This window comes from Apus apus, chromosome 2, assembly GCF_020740795.1.
Source record: "Apus apus isolate bApuApu2 chromosome 2, bApuApu2.pri.cur, whole genome shotgun sequence".
Classification (NCBI taxonomy): Eukaryota; Metazoa; Chordata; class Aves; order Apodiformes; family Apodidae; genus Apus; species Apus apus.
In genome coordinates, this window is record NC_067283.1 from 119,693,722 (window position 1) to 119,710,158 (window position 16,437).

Sequence of the window (16,437 nt, forward strand, 5' to 3'; positions counted from 1 at the left end):
ACACGGTTTCACATAAATTAAGAAAGGGAGAGGAATTATTAAAGCTAATCCAAATTGTTTTGAGGTTTCTAAGTACAGGATATTTAGAATGCCATTCCATTGTTTTAGATTTAGTTGCTGTTTTTTTCTACTTGGACAAGAGGAAATTTTGCAGTAACAATTTTTCATCAAAACAAAAAGGAAATTCAAATTCTGATTGAAAGGCTTTGTTGTACTTCTTTAGCACAGCTATCTGTGTTTCATGATAGGAAGCATTATTTAGATTTGAATTTTCTAAACCCTGGCATAGACCTCTGCCACTGTAACTAGTAGGACAGCAGCTAGAAAAAATGGTTTGACATCTTGGTGAACCAGAACTGGAGTGGGAGAAGACATTTTGACCATGGGTTTCACAGGGAAACAGGAGGTTTTGGATTCCGTTTGCAGGCAAAGAGGTGAATGTGCTTCAGGAAGCACAGAGCTCTGGGGAGGTGAAGCATTTGCCATTTTCTGCTCTGTCCTCCCCAACTCCTCCTGTCTATTCTCCCTCCTCCTTTTAGTCCTCTCCTCCTCACTTGTCAGTCCCACTCTACCATGCAGGAGCCTTATCCTCTGCCAGATTTGCATTTCCCTGACATGTCTGTATTTTTCTGCTTCCTTCAATGTTGCATTTCTGTCAAGACTAACAGTCCCAATTTCCCTCTTGGGACCTTTATTTCCCTTCTTGCCCTCTCTCCCTTTTATAGGATCCTTCTAAGCTAAACTCAACTCTCCAGCTGCACATAAATGCATTTCCTATGCTGCTATTTGAAACATCTTCTAGATTGGCATCTTACTTGAACTTTATTGCCGATAACAAACTCTTCTAGGTCATCAGTGAACACATGAAATATTACAGAGACAGATTCTATTACATATGCTTGTCAAGAAAGGTATTTCGTGGGGGAGTTACATTGTATTACATGCTCTCAGCTTTTGAAGATCTGGGTAAAAGAAAATTAAATACAATTTTACAGTGTCACAGCAGTAAGTCAAAGAACGGAGCACTAAAGGCTTAAATTTGGATCCATCTGACTAACAATCCCACTTCCATCTTATTTCCAAAACTAGTAAAAATTTGCACAAAAGACCACAGAAGAGTCTGCAGCACAGTGAGGGAGTGAAGAGACAGAAGAGAGGAGTGAGAAATGAATGCCCTCACAAATGAATTTCAAGTACCCTTTTGCTAATGGCTCATCTCAGTATTGTAATTTTGCAGAGGTGAGCATGTAACAGAGAGTACAGAAAAGTGATTCTGTGTTTAGCAGGATGCATGGTTGTAAAGATTGGTGTAGCTTCAAGAGGAACATTTTTCATCAGCATGAGCACGGAAAGTAAGATTTTTTCTTTTATATATATAATTGTCTGCTTTCCTAGATCTATTTTTATCTGTAGTGTTCTCTCTTCCCTGCTCACTTCTGTCTGTCTTTGTATCATTTCTATATTTTTTCTTTCCTTTGGCTTTTTTCTGTTTTCTGCTACTGTTACCTTTTCATATTAGCTGATGCCCTTTCCTTCAGCTCTAGTCTTCTTTCTGTCCTATCCCATAAGCCTTCCACTAGCTCAATCCACCTTCTCCTGCTCCAGTATTATTCCTCGTTTATTTCTCTCCAGTTCTAATTTGGTTCCGTTACTATAAAGAGTCAGAACACAAGTAGAACACACATAGACATTGCTGTTTGCTCCTTCACCATTATCTTTTCCCCTTCCTCCTCACTTTCCCACTTACCAATATTTTTAAAACAGTTTTAGCTTTCTCATTGGAGCTATTAAAAATATGGCTTTGCAAACCTAGTATCAAATATTAGTGATGTATGTATTCACAGAATCACAGAATCTTAGGGGTTGGAAGGGACCTCCAAAGATCATCCAGTCCAACCCCCCTGCCAGGCAGGATCACCTAGAGCACATCACACAGGAACACGTCCAAGCGGGTTTTGAATGTCTCCATCGAAGGAGACTCCACAACCTCTCTGGGCAGCCTGTTCCAGTGCTCTGTCACTCTCACAGGAAAGAAGTTTTTCCTGATGTTTATGTGGAACCTCCTATGTTCCAGTTTGCACCCATTGCCCTTTGTCCTATCCCTGGGCATCACTGAAAAAAGCCTAACTCCGTCCTCCATCTTTTAGCGTGCACACAGAGAAGACCCTTGGCTTTGCAGGAAGGCCAGGTAGACAAGCCAGGCAGACTAACTCCCAAGTTAGTTGATTTGGTTCCTATGGAAGGGAGCTAGAGTGGCTTCATGCTGTTCCTAAAAGAAAACAGTACCAAGAACCAGAGTTGTCTGAATGAGGTAGAGAAAGAATTTCAGATCTGGGCTACATCATCAGCAAACCTGAGTGGCTTCAGAAAGGAAGCGAAAATAATGTCCTCCTCTGTTGCAGCAAGGAAAGGGTGGTATTTCAGGAGGGATCCGAGCCATGGGGACAAGTGTGTAACCATGACATTTGGCAGGTATAAATAAATATATGTCAATGAGATAATGCTCAGATGCCTCAAATCTTTCCCAGCTGAGGTTTACTCTATCAGCCTGCCAGGAGCCCAGCTGGGAGATCATAATATATACAATAAAATAAAATAGATTTCTCTTGGCCTTACAATTCTTCATCCCCAAATGGAGTCCTACATGTGAAGGCTGAGACCTCAGTTTTGTTTCAAAGATGGGAGACATGGCAGGGAAATAACTTTGATCCTTCCTTGCTGGTACAAACCCAAATATTTTTCTGCAAAAAGTGTAAGAAAATAAAAATTAACTAACTGTATTGGAAAAGTTGTTAGCTGTGCCACCTATTACATCACAAAACATACTCTGAAAACACAGTTAAAAAACCAACCAATCAAAAAAACAAACACAAAAAAAAATTTAAAAACTGCTTTAAAGGATCAGAGCCTTTAGTGACATTGATGGCATTGTAATTTTTGAAGCAGATCTATACATTCAGTCAGGTCAGTGCCATGATGAACCCAAAGTAAGTAAGTTATTTTTTTCCAGTGTTTGGTCTTCTGTACTACAAGTCTTATATTTTCTACAAAGGTCTGGGAAGAGTTTTATGGGTAGATAAGAGAATAGTTAGAAAGATAATAATGTGGACCTTTCTGAACTTAAAATCTATGGCATAGTTGCCCACGATTGTAGAAAGCCAGTCTTGAAAGCTCTTGTGATCCCTTCAGAAGGTCTTTCTGAGTTCTGCTGAAAGTGGAGTACAGAATAAAACAGTTCAGGAAGCTCCCCTTTCTGATCTTTCTCATCTGGAAGGTATACATTATCACCATGGCTGTGGCAGGAGTTTCTGTAACTAAAACTGCTAAAGTAAATTCACTCATGAAGAGGAATTTTCACTTGGGGAACTTGTAGCATCTCTTTGTAATTCACAAAGTTAGTCTGGGGGATTTAATTCTTTTTCGGTGCATTGATTATGACTCCTTTTCTAGTAATTTAGTCATTACACTAATAATGATTAAGATTTGGGTTGCTAAGAAACTAAGAACTAGCCTGAGATGCTCAAAAAGAACTTTGCATTCCCTGCCCTCATGTGGTTCAGTCTGAAGCGCTTGGGGTGTTTCTCCCTGAAGACAGTTGCTTGTAATGGTATTAAAAGTCATAGCCCTGACAATGACACCTGAATCTGGTTTCCCTCATTGCACATAAATCCTATTTCATATCAGTAACAGCATGGCAGGAGTGCATTCCCTGCTCGCTCTTTGGCCTTACATCTGACATCACCACTGAGGTGGGGTCCTAATTATGCAACTTCATTGCCTCTCAGCTCTTATTTTGCTATACAATAATGTCACATCTTCCTAATTGTGCTGTAAAAACTGATGACACAGTACCTTTAGTAGTACCTAATTATCTCTCTTTTTTTTTTTTTTTCTGTATTCTAAAAGTCACCATTTTCCTGAGATCTAAAAGCTGCAAGTTGCATGATAATTAGTCCCTAAACAGCTGGATTGTTTCAAATGTGGCTGAAAAATGTTCTCCAGAAATAATTGCTCAGGATGGATAAAGCATGTCTCATAGAATTATAAAAGATTTTTTCATGTTTATAGATGCATTGAAAAATAGACTGAGGAAAGAAAATCCACCCAAGTGCTTTCCATTAAAGTAGTAATTTCTCTGAAATTTAGTTCAGCACTTACTTATTGCGGTAGCCGTTTAGAAAGTTAATTTACATAAAGGCATTGTTTGCGGAAGTTGACTTTATAAAGATGCTGCTGGTAACTTCAAAGTATACCTGATTACTTCATCATTTTGCATTTATGGATCTGAGAACATAAGTCTGCTTTACAAGCAGTGTACACATGCAGCCCTTTGTCATCCAAAAGGAGATATACCATTATTTATATGGAGATAATGGCTGTATCAGTTGGTGACTGATGTCAGACTTGCTTTCCTTTATGTGAAAATTCCTGCTGGTACATCCAAAGTTATTTGTTAAAACTAGTTATTTTATGTTTCAGTTAGCCAGCAATCATCCTTCTGTTTGCATCTACAAGGCTAAAGACAGTGTTGTTTATGGATTTTGTGCAAAGTTAAATGTGATACCAGGAAAAGAGGACAGGTTTTCCAGAGTTTTTTAAGAGGTCCAATTCTCATCCTGAGTGTAATCACAGAAAAGCTCTAATCTGTCCTCCTCAGAGAGGGATTCCTGTTTTGCTTTTGCTTCACTATAGTCAGTCAAGAAAGAGGTAATATAAAAGAGCACAATTGTGTTATTTTCGTATTTTGTCCATGAACTTATTGAAAGATTTAGTTTCCAAAGGGGTACTGGGTGCATTTACGCCTCTTTATCAAGCACGACATGGTCAATACAGACTCTACTGCCAGGAAATCCAAGAAATCAGAGGCTGTGGTAACACCAGACTGGAGTGTATGATACATAGAGTCATAGAATGGCCAGGGTTGGAAGGGACCACAAAGATCCCCATCAATGGTCGCTAGACCAGGTTTTTCAAAGCCCCTTCCAACCTGGCCTTGAACACTTCCAGGGAGGGGGCACCCACAGCTTCTCTGGGCAACCTGTTCCAGTGTCTCACCACCCTCACACTAAAGAATTTCTTCCTAATGTTTAACCTAAATCTAACCCTTCCAGCTTAAAACCATTACCTCTCCTCCTATTGCTACACACCCTTGTAAAAAGTCCCTCTCCAGCTTTTCTGTAGGCCCCCCTCAGATACTGAAAGACAGCTACAAGGTGTCCTCAGAGCCTGCTCTTCTCCAGGCTGAACAGCCCCAGCTTTCTCAGCCTGTCTTCATAGGAGAGGTGCTCCAACCCATGGATCATCTTTGTGGCCCTTCTCTGGACTTGCTCTGAGAGCTCTATATCCTTCCTGTGTTGGGGCCCCCAGAACTGGACACAGTACTCTAGGTGGGGTCTCATGAGAGTGGAGTAGAGGGGCAGAATCACCTCCCTCGACCTGCTGACCACACTTCTTTGGATGCAGCCCAGGACACAGTTGGCTTTCTGGGTTGCAAGGCTGCTCTTAATCCATTCTCCACACAATCTGTATTTGTGCTTGGGATTGCCTCAACCCAGGTGCAGGGCCTTGCATTTAGCCTTGTTGAACTTAACGAGGTTGGCATGGGCCCACCTCTCAAGCCTGTCAAGGTCTCTGGATGGCAACCCTTCCCTCCAGCATGTCAACCATGCCACACAGCTTGGTGTCATCAGCAAATGTGCTGAGGGTGGACTCAGTCCCACTGTGCATGTCGCTGACAAAGATGTTAAACAACAGTGGTCCCAGCACTGACCCCTGAGGAACACCACTCATCACTGGTCTCCACCTGGACATTGAGCCACAGATCACTACTTTCTGAGTGCGACCATCCAGCCAATACCTTACCCATTTAGTGGTCCATCCATCAAATCCATATACTTCAAATTTTGAGACCAGGACATCTACTATTATGAACCAATCATTTTATTTTTTTATGCTTTAATTGGAAAAGATAATTTGGAAAATTGCTAGGATGTTGATCTTTTTAAATAAATCCCGGCAGGAAGCCACCACAATTATTCCAGGTTTTGTTCTGAGCCTGGGCTCTAATGTGGTAGAGAAAACAAATACTCTATTGTGCTGTCCATATATCACTTAATTTCAACAATTTCATAGCTATTGCATTTCAATTTCATACCCATGAGCTGGATTCAATAGACTTTAAACATAACTCTATGTCATATAGTTATTTTCAGGTTTGCGTGAGAACTTCTTTTCTTAATTCTTCTTGAAACATATTTTTGAAATAATAATTCAGTTATCTTACTGTAATTAATTTATTTTAACATTTAATGTCCCTTGGCAACCATTTTCATGAAGACAAATATTGATGGTAACCTTTTTGTCTTAGGAAAACATGACTTCATGCCACAAGAGAGTAGCCATTCTGCCAGACTCGTGTCTTTATCTTTTCCTATGCAGATAAGGTTGGATGATGTTCAGAGAAACAGGGAATTTTGTTTCATTTGGTTTCACAGTTATTTCTAACTATTTCTAAATACACTAGAGCTGCTGTTTGTCTATTGGACAACATAACTTTGCTAACACAGTTTGCTTTCAAGTTACACCAGGTGAAAAGAATCACATCTCATTAGAAAAAATAAGTATTATTTTCCTTACTCATTCTGCACGTTAGAGTTTGGAAATTTTAAGCTGTTGCAGAATGGCTTGAGCAGCAGGGCCACGGGCCCCTGCTATCTCCTCGAGAGGCCTTGAGAGCATAGCACAAACAGCAGCTGTACAAGCAATCTCTTTTTTTTTAGCCTAACACAAGTATAAACAATCTCTGTTAGCTTAAACTAACTCAAGGACAAGGTAGAGAAGCAGAATGATAGAAAACAAGGAAGAACCCTGAACTCAGATGTGTGTTATTATCCAGTAAAATCACTGCAAGTAGTTGCCGTCCAGTGAAATCACTACAAGTAGTTACTATCCAATGAATTCACTATGCGTGGTTACTATCCAATGAATTCACTACATGTAGGTTTGGAAAAGGGTATAAAAGTAACACTGTGTATTCAATAAATCAAAGCTTGCTTTATCAATCACATTGATTCTGGACTGCTTGCTTCCCTCGCCGTCGGCATTAAGCTACAAGCAAAGAAAAGTTAGTGAAGAAATTTAGTGTATTATTGAATAATTTATTTCATGCTATTTTTAAGGAATGTCTGAGATTTTTTTTCTATTGTGGCAAAAACTTTGAAGTAAAATTTCTCTGAGGACTTGAAGTGAGCTATCATTGATATTCCTTAGCACTGCCCTCAGTTCACCAAGAATATTGCTGACTCAGACACAGTGTATTTTGGAGTTTTGGACTTTCATACTTAACACCATTTTGTAACTGGCACTAAGTGCAGAATTCAGTCAGCCTACTTGCAAGAGTAACTGCAGCTATTAAAATAGACACACTCACAAAATATTGGCTGATGGAGATTTCAGGGGTTTTTTTCACTTTTATGGAGATAAATGGTGTGGTTTCTGTGCCTGGAAGCAGAACAAGAAGGAAATGTAAGAAGTGACTTCTTTAAACCATTAAGACTGCTTTTCTGGAGAAAATTGGAAAGCAATATCTTTACAGGTGGGGCTTAAAACCTACATGTAGTAGGACTGCAAAATTTTATAAAGAAGAGAAGGTTAGGGATAAATCTAGGTCATTATAATGCAAGGAGAAGAAAGGATTATGCACCCCTGAGGAAAGAATCTTTTCAGTTTGATGAATGCAGTGTAAGTTATTCGCTACAAAATGCCAAGTCAGTCTAGAAGTACACTGATTTTTGTGCTCCTGTCTACTTTAGAAGCCCAGATTGCTTTCAAGTTTTGTAGTTTGGAAAGGATCAAAGAAGACTCAGAAAGACCAGAAGAAGTATTTATGTGTCATGGTTTAATCCCAGCTGGTAACTAAGCTCACTCACTCCCCGCCTACCCCTCTACCCTCAGTGGGATGGGAGGAAAGATCAGAAAAAAAAGTAAAATTCATGGGTTGAGATAAAAACAGTTTAATAATTGAAATAAAATAATGTAATAGTAAGAATTTTATTAAAAGGAAAGCAACAAAAAATAAATAAAGCCCAAGGAAGACAAATGATGCACAATACAATTGCTCACCACCTGCTGACTGATGCCCAGCCTGTCCCTGAGCAGCGATTGTCCCTCCCAGCCAATGTTCCCCAGTTTATATGCTGAGCATGATGTCATATGGTATGGAATATCCCTTTGGCTAGTTCAGGTCAGCTGTCCTCACTGTGCTTCCTTGCAGCTTCTTGTGCATGCTGGCAGAGCATGGGAAGCTGAAAATTCCTTTACTTAGGATAAGCATTAGTCAACAACAATTAAAACATCAGTGTGCTGTCAACATTATTCTCATCCTAAATCCAAAATACAGCACTACACCAGCTACTAGGAAGAAAACCAACTCTCTCCCACTTGAAACCAGGGCAATATGGAAAGCAACAGAGATCAGGTTAGCCTGATGAAGCAGTCTGTAAGCATGAGGAGTTTTAGAGTTGGACCAGCTCTAAACAGCAAACCTGAGATTTTTGTACCAATCTGCAGAGAAGGATGACAATACCACAGTGCCATATATTTTAGGGCACAGAAGCCTTATATGCCATTTCTAAGTGAGGGTGGATTATAAAGTTTTCCTTATAAATGAGGCTTGAAGAACACAACATTTCCATGTGGGGTTTTTTCAGCATTTTACTCTCTTGGGAGCAAACTCCATCTTCACTGGTTACTGTCCAGAGCAATGTGGCTGGAGGGCTTGCAGCCTTGTGGGGCTGCCCAGTGAGCTGCCCTTTGCTGTGCTCCAAAACATCCATTGGCTTTCTTCTTAAAACCCCATGATACTATTGTAAAAGTGTGCAGATCCAGTTTATGCACTTGATCATATTGTCCAGCTCTGGAGTCCTTGGTACCCAAAACACTTAATCCTGTCACTGATACAGCCTTAGGAGAGGTCTGTGGCTTGGGGCAGACATGCTTGAGGGAAGGGATCTCGTCCCTCTCCAGCCAACCTCTTTCTTCAGGAATTTCTTGGTGTTCACACCAAGCATCTTGTAGGTCAGTATAATATCTTACCTGTCTGGCAAAATTAATCCTGTTAACCTTTCCTCATTTATCAGCCTTTTCAGTTCCTTAAAAATGTAATGTACTTTCTACTTTATCCTCTATTTGTCAGCATCTTTCAAAATCTGAAGAGTTCAAAACCGCATTATTTATAGCTGGAAATTGGATTAGGTTTTCACCACTAAAACCAAAAGACATAAATGTCAATCTGGAACAAGCTGTTTTATTAAAGGAAATCCTACTATTAAGAATTACAAATATAATTTCTGATTATGATTACTGTATATAAGAAAACCAAACTGTTACCTACTTCTTCTATATTTCAACTTTTCAGTGTGCTATTTAGAAATATGAAGTTGTCACATTATTATACACCATTTTCCAGGATTTGAAAGCAACTTATACACATAAATGGATTTAGCCTCATCAGTAGCTCTAACTGATGACATAAAAAAAAAAAAAAAAAAAAAGGGAATTAATAAGTAAATGCATCCAGTGCAGATCCTGTCTGCTGGATTTAAAGTCCTGATTTACATTTCAAAACACTTTGGAGAATTAATAATCTCAAACTAGTCAAGGCTGATTATGTGGGCTCCTTCCATCCTCAGCAAAAAGGAAGAGACATCCTCCAGAGGCCTCTCATACTACTTTTAAATACCCATTTGTAGGAACAACTGCCCTTTAGAGGTACATCTCTCTTCTCAGGAGGGATAGACAATCAGGTTAAATGAGTTACTTAGGTTTTAGACACTTTAGACCTACAGAAGATAGGCAAGATTGATCGCTTCTCCTGAGAGTCTTATCATTAGTTTCCTTTTGATACCCTGTAAAAGAACTCCTAGTGTGTGCCATTGGAATACTTTAGATAAATGCTGAATGAACTACATGGCTCTACAAATTAGAACCATCTAATGAGTAATAAGAATTGGTAAAATTAAATATAAACTTTAACTAATTAACTGATAAAGAGAGACAAAATTCTCTTTTTATCTTTCTTGACTCTCAGATGCCTAAGATTCTTTCTTTGTCACTCTGCTTGCTGTTAATTGACTTAGAAATTGTTATCCTCCATAAAAACCTTCCTCTATTTTCTTTATTTAAATAAAAAGATTATTATAAAGGGAAAATAATGGAAGCCTCTATCAGTCCTTCCATTTAAATACTAATTTGGTTCTTTAAAAATGGCTATTTGTTTGATATATGGTAATTGGAAAGTCAAGGTTCACGTCAGAGTGGGACTGTTTAAGAGTAACACTAGGTATTACTTGCCTGTTGTCACTAACTTTGGTAGCCTGGGGAGACTTCCTAATTGGAGAAGGCCAAGTTATCATACCAGATGATTATTTTTGTGACAAGTCATAGTAGGAACAGTGCACACCTCACTGCAAGGTCATTGCCTCGAATAGCTCTTTCTGTTCTACTCAGTTTCATTATCTGTGCAGTCCTCTGAAGTGAAGCAGCTTTAACATATTTCTGATTTCCTCAGGTCCACTGTCATAATCTAATCATCAGCAGTTAACAAATACAATCTATTAGTCCTCAGTCTATGTCACCAGCAGTTAGTTTTTCTTCAGCTGAGTTAAGGAATGTCGATTTTTTAAATTTCTTAGCCTTCATGGTCACATAGACAGCCAAGTGTCTTCTGTTAGATTTTGAGGAAATTACAATAAAACCTATGAAAAGAATTATCCAACAGCTGACTTATGGGCCAGGGAGAGCACAGAACCAGCACAGGAGAAAATCAAACTTATAAAAAAATGTCCAATACTGGGATGTGCGTGCTGGAGCCTTACCAGGGACACAAGGTAGATGAATGAAGAGACTGTGATTGCCCTTGGTCTCTGTTGAATAACTTTTTTAGCACCCCTGAGATCCTGATTGTCTCAAGATGCACACTGGTCCTTGGGGAACATACACACAGGTGCCTTAATGAGACAGCAGAACAAATGAAATTTCATTGCTGATACAGAACTTACTTTTTTCCATAGGATGAATAACTATGAAATGAAAATGTAAGCCTACAGGGCCCAATAAAGGGTGTTTTTGAGAAATTCTTTTAAGTTTTTAAACTGGGTCCTCCTTGCAAAGGATTATTTTGGGGAGAGTCAAGGCTGGGCAAAGGACTGGAAGGGCTGTCCTGCGGGGATTGTGCCTCCTTTACCCATACAAAGAAAACAGAGGATGCTGTCACATTGTGTGTTACGGTTGCTCAGTTACCATCTGTTGCACAAAAATAGTCCTCTGCAAAACACAAAAATTCCTTATGAAATAAATAGGCAGTTTCTTTCTTAAATCTACTCCAGGTTTACAAAGGAAATGCAAGTTTCTCAAGCAATTTTACCATTTTTTCTTTCTTTCTTACTAGGATTTTCTTTATTTCCCTCTCCTCACAAGTAGAAGACGGAGTATTGTTTTTAGAGGGAAGAATGGACTGCCAGAGCGTAGGCAACTCTGGCTGAACTTTGCACTGTTTTAAAACTCATGTACTTTAAGTTTATGGCAAAATAATAGGCAATCAGTCTGTATAACATGTTTTTACTCTTGGACATCTTGGAAAAAAACACTAGAATATTTGCCATCTTTTTGCTTTTTTCAGAAATGACGGAACTCTTTCATATATGCTATGATGTCCTCTTCACTGACTGGCAACAACTGGATAAACTTTCATTAAGTCATGCAATAAATTATTTTAGCATTTATTACTTAACATTACATGGCTTTAAATTCTGAGCAACATATATGAGAGAGATATATGGAGATATTATGAAAATTGATTTCTCTGGGAGAGAAAAGATTACATATGAGACATTGAATCTGATATTTGTACTATAGAAAAATTGTCCAAAGCATTAATGCCTGTACCTTTGACATCGTGACCATCCTTGGCACATATTACAACTAAGGACAGAAACACAGGAGACAAAACCACCACAATCAGGCAGCAAAAGAAAGCAGCTTAACTGTGTTGAAGATCTGTCTGTCATATGGATCTGGTTCTCCACCTTTTCTGCTCTTGGTGTTGCAACTGGCATATCGGGAATTGGAAGTGACCTCCCTGTGACTTTCATAAAGTGTATTGTTCTTGTTCTTTAAAAGTAGCTGGATTTTTTGAAAGGATAAGTAGCAGGCACAGTATTTGAAATAAAGAGAGGAAAAACAGTCTACCCACAGTGAGTAAATGTAGCTGTTCTCATTCTACCTCTAGTGAGACTTGCTTTCTGAAGTGCAGGCTGTTGTGCCAGGGCAGAGAGTGGAATATTTTCCAAATAAATAATAAAGAAATTAAGTTCTTGACATTAGCTGCTATGTTTACTGGTTTTTCTCTTGTGAGCTGTCACTAGCAGGACTGAAGATCACCCTGGATGATGGATTGAGAGCATAAGTCACTCACAGAGGAGCACTGAGGCAAACACCGTGTTTTCCAGAACACTTAAATCCCTCCAGAGCAATCTGTAGCTGTTTTAAGAGAATACAAGACCTCTTTCATTGCTACTGCATCATTTGACTGTGGGCAGACTAGCCACATTCTGGAAGACTGAAAGCTTAGGCTTTTCCCATGACATCTGAGAAATGATGCAGTGGGAGTAATTACATGATTGCTGCTAGTACTGATAATATCTGCCTGCCAAGCTGGTGCTGCTAATCTATTTTACATTATCTTCTGCTTCGGGGAAAAAATCATGCCTAAACTGAGGAGGAAGATGTGAATGATGACGTTGCCTCTAGTGTTTTGTTTGTGACAGTGTCCTGCAGATGATCCTGTTCATACAGATGGTAACTGTGAGGTGCCACTTTTAGATATTTCTGAAGAACTGGAGGGACAAACCGGCAGAGGCTGGGAAAGACACCACTCTTTGTTGTGCTTTTTTGGAAAGATCTTCAAAGAAAATCCAAATAATCCAGCTTTAAATAAGTGGTGGAGGATTTCCTTCAAGGTTAGAAACTCTTGTGGCATAAATCTAACTCACCTGTTTGCAACACTAAGAGTTAAAAAAAAAAAAACCACCAAAACTTGAGAATTGGGTAACATCAAGGAGATTCACTTTAAAGGGATTATTTTAGCTGGTGGAATAGAGAGTTACAAAAAGATTGCTCTGAATTGGCCTGACCCCAAGATTTGGCAGAAGCATAAGGTTGTTTTGAAGCTACTTTTCCCTTTTCATAGAAAGCCAGCATGCACATAGAAACTGAACACAAGCAATTAATAATAAGCAGGGCTGAAATGACCTTGGATTAACTAATCAACATTCTGAATAAAGCATGATTGAAGCTTTGGTATTTTATACAGATTGCAAAATCAAGTACTGAAATAGGACAAATATATGTGGTATTTCAATTTTATAACATCAACTAATTTTGCGTGTTAAAATTAGTGAAAATGCTTCTCTAAATTCATTCTAATATCCTGAAAAAACAAACAAACAAACAAAAAAACCCTGGAAAATAGACCTCTCTGAACATGACAGGGATAAAATATTAATAACATAATATTAGCATCACTCTGTATCTTTCCAGTCAGACAACTGTAATTATTCACAACAATAGACAATGCTGTAAAATAGGATGGCAATAGTTATTTGACTGTAAGTCTAATGTGCAACAGTAGAACTCAGTCATAGGAGGTTTTTAAACTACTAATAATTACTCTATGGCTATAAGTGGCAATGGCATTAATGTCTAGAATGTTGCTGCTGCAGAAACTCTGACTACCCCAGGGATGCTGTTGATGTTCAGAACTGTTGGTGTTACTTGTTTTCTCGCTATTGACTTCTCCAACCTAAAATCCAATGTCCAATTTCTATTCTTCCCTGACTATCACATTTCCAAGGCCAAATTCTGTAGCAAGCTAAACGTTCTTCCCTGCCTTCACTTCAGTGCAGGTGCAGGTGCATCAATGCATTTCACTGCCCCTTGTCTCTAGCAGACGATCTAAGCTAGAGGGGAAGGAAAGGAAATATTCTAGAGCCAAACTTCCCCACACCACCTCATAGCATAGCATAGTTTTGAATTATGTTTTTGCTTTATTTGTTTTTTATGTAATATGGAAAGGCTTGTAACTATTCATTACTTTCAAAAAAGAAGCAGATGAGTATGCATATATTATAAAGAGCATGCTGTTCGGTACTTCCACAATCTCATATTGGGTTCTGGAGCATCAATTCCCATGACTATATATTTTGTTTGCATGTTGTGCTACGGTAAAAAATAAATTCTCTGCTTTATTTACAGAAGAATATTTTTAAAACACTCTGAGTTGCAGTTGTTTACCTCTTTAGGCATTAAAAATACACATAAAAAAAAGCATTCTAGTATTTGGCAAAATTTAAAGGACCAAAGATAACTGTGACAGAAATAGCAATCCAGCACAGTGGCTGAGTTGGGGATGAGTAGAATCTGGAGGACAAGGACGAGCTTCTATGTAGGATGTGGAAATTTAAGGAGAGACAAAAGCAAAAAAGTAATGCAGCTGGAGTGAAAACTTAGCTTCAGTGGAATCAACAGAGAAGCATATGTTGTTTTCAGTAGACCAGCATTTCACCAGATGTGATTAATGTAATTTTTGCAGCTGTCTTCTGTACAGATCAAAGTACAGAAAATTGACTATATTATGAAAACAGAGAAGTAAAGGATAAATTATTCATATGTACTTAAGTAACAACTAGAACAAGACATTAATCTTAAAAAGAAAAAAAATAAAATAATGACACACAAGATCCAGATGGTTTCTTTAGGATAATATATGTGGTGTTGAGTAGAGGTAATGGTGAGGAATTGAAAGAAATTATACAGAAAGTGAGTATCACAAAATGCCTCTAAGAGCTAGACAGGAAATTGTCTTCTGTTGACTTCCCTGCATCATATTGGAGAGAGGAGGGTGTCTGCTGTTATGAAGAGCTCAACAAGATTAGTCCTATTCTCTTCCATTCTCTTCTATTCTGTCACAGTTGACTCAGGATCGACACTTAAACCAGGGACAACAACACTCTGGATCTCCTCCCCCTCTCACCTAGGTAGGGAAGGAGAGAGAGAATGAGGGAGAGAGACTCTCTGGGTTGAAGACTAAATTAGCTTTAATTAAACACTAACGATAAAATATGTACAATTATATACAAATGTGTTCAGGAATGTGCAAAACTCATTGCCTTCCCTTACCCCCAGCAACTCCCACAGCACTTTCCTCAGCTGAGAGGAGTTCTGAAAAGTCCCAGAGCTGCTGGAGAGAGCAGCAGAGCAGACATGAGCTGAGGGGAGAGTGATGAGGCTCAGGAGATGCACAGCCTGGGGGTCAATGGTGATGGATGGACGGAGTCCTCCCTGGACTCTGGCTGTGGACAGAAGAGAGGGGAAGAAGAAGAAGAAAGGACGTTGTCTTCTGTGATCTCTGACCTTCCTCTGAGCTTACGTAGATATATGGAATATCTCTGGCCAGTTTTGCTCTCTGTCTAATTCTCCTCCCAAGCCCTAGGTTGGACTTCCGTTGCTCTTTCCATGTCTTTAGGTATCAAAAAAGGAAAAACGAACTATAAATCCCCCTTGGTTAAGAATACATACAAAAGAGCTGAGACTTGTTTTCTTGAGAAGATCCCTTCTCTTGTTTTAAGACACCTTTTCTCGCTCTTTTTGGGAACCTTCCTCAACCTAGTCTTCCAATATCCTTCTCTGCCCATAAAGCTCAATGGCAATATGCTCTTTTGCTGCTTCTTCTTATTGCAGCAACCCAGGCTGGCCAGTGGGGCGAACTTCCTCTCATGGCCTTTGATCAGTCAGTAGCATTCTCTAGGATTTTAAACATCTTGTCTCCTGCAAGCTCTCTGCTTTATTTCAACTTAAGTTCTTCTTACAGATTGTCATGTAAGTGCAGCACCCCTGCATGTCCTGCCTGAATGCAGCTGGCAGAAAAAGATCTGTGCCTCTGGGTTCCAGTGGGGCAAGATTTATTTTTTAATTCCATTTTCCTTTTAACAAGTACATAACATATTTTGATACTGTGAGAATTTCTGGTAGCCATTCTTCCCAAAATGTAATCATTTCATTACTTGTTAGCATTAAATCTTAACATTGTTGAAAACCTAGCAAATATGCAACATAAGCAGTTGTATGAGCTGTAGAAGTAATGATGCCTCATTTTATGTTTGTGCTTTGACACTGATCTTCCTTATGGTTTCTCTGATATCAGAAAAAGGCAAACTTTCCCTAGGGTCCTTCTCCTCCTCCTGGTTTCATATTTTAATAAATCTTTCTGAAAGTTAATATACTTGAGACCTTTCCTCATTTGCAAATGTTTAAAAATGCCCCAAGGGAACTGAGGGCCAGACGTGTACATACTGAGATGCTATGAGCTTACTTTCTTTAGGA

The 16,437-nt window shown here is 39.0% G+C and overlaps 1 protein-coding gene across 2 annotated transcripts in view; it reads left to right on the plus strand.

The window, feature by feature from the left end:
• Positions 1-16,437, plus strand: part of NKAIN3 (sodium/potassium transporting ATPase interacting 3) — a 362,324-nt gene that overhangs the window by 245,331 nt on the left and 100,556 nt on the right. The gene's annotated exons all lie outside the window — the stretch shown is intronic.